Below are 1,276 nucleotides of genomic sequence, written 5' to 3' on the forward strand. Positions count from 1 at the left end.
ACCTCAGACGTAGATTGTCCTAGCTTGTTCATCGCTGAAATGTGTGCGGTTAATCCCGAAACGTGTGCAGTAAGTGATGTGATCGGGTCTACAGCATACACTCCAGCAGGTTTTCTTGATCCAGATCTCTCACTCGGCCACTGATAACTGTTAATGGTCATCTGTTCAAGCAATTCATAGGCCTCATCAGGTGTTTTAGAAAAAATAGTACCTCCGGCGGATGCATTCACATTTCCTCTGGTTGGCCCATCTAAACCATTGTAATATAACTCAATCTGCACCCAATCTGCATAGCCATGATTCGGGCACTTCCTGAGTAATTCCTTGTATCGCTCCCAAGCCTCATATAACACTGCAAGCTCTCTCTGCCTGAAATTGGTAATCTCTATTTTCAACTGAGCAGATTTGGCAGGAGGAAAATACTTTGAAGGAATTTTGTAACTAAATCTGCCCAAGTAGTAATACTTCCCAGCGGTAGAGATTGGTGCCAGCTCCTAGCGTGATCCCTGAGAGAAAACGGAAACAGGCGCAATCGAATAATTTCGTCAGAAACACCATTAATTTTTACTGTGTCCGTGATCTCCAGAAAGGTTCTGAGGTTAAGATGGGGATCTGCTGTGGCTGCTCCTCCAAATTGGTTCTGTTGAACCATATTAATGAGTGCGGGTTTTAGCTCGAAATTATTAGCAGCAATAGTTCCATGAGCTATTCCAGAGTAATGAGCGTTGATGACTGGGCGAAAATGTTCCCAGATTGGCACCTCTCTAGGGTGCTCATTCTGATGATCTCTGTTTTCAACCATCGCTTTGATTTCGTCTCTCCTTGCTTTCCTTAATTTCCTGACAGTTCTTTCGATTTCCGGATAAAAATTAGCAAGTCGGGATTTTGAAATCTTCGCATGCACTGCAAAACAAAAAGATTATCAATTAACAGCGATCACCAAACAGTTCCCAACGAAGCTTGCAACAATTAAACTTCAAGAACACGTCAAGAATATATTTTCAGAACATTGAAGTTTCAGCAGTCCCCGAAAACAATCATCACTCACTTGTTTCTTGTCTAAAAATTTCGAATTTACTGTCAATTGGAAGGTATCGAAAATTGATACATTTTATATGTTTAAAGGTTTTCCAGAAAATCGAAAGAAAAGTAGCAGTATTTCAAATGACAGCAAATTTCGAGTTTGGAGATCCAAAAATCATTTCAAAAGTGATCCAACAATTTTTGCTTAAACGTTGGCATAACATACACATAATTTTCATACAATATACATCAA

At 40.0% G+C, this 1,276-nt stretch overlaps 1 non-coding gene across 1 annotated transcript; it reads left to right on the top strand.

The window, feature by feature from the left end:
- Positions 1–291: 291 nt before the first annotated feature.
- LOC140806472 (small nucleolar RNA R71) lies at positions 292–398 on the top strand. Its single transcript, XR_012112544.1, has one exon. It is a non-coding gene; the product is annotated as a small nucleolar RNA R71 (small nucleolar RNA).
- The last annotated feature ends 878 nt before the right edge of the window (positions 399–1,276 follow it).

This window comes from Primulina eburnea, chromosome 11 (assembly GCF_022965805.1).
Source record: "Primulina eburnea isolate SZY01 chromosome 11, ASM2296580v1, whole genome shotgun sequence".
NCBI classification, from domain to species: domain Eukaryota; kingdom Viridiplantae; phylum Streptophyta; class Magnoliopsida; order Lamiales; family Gesneriaceae; genus Primulina; species Primulina eburnea.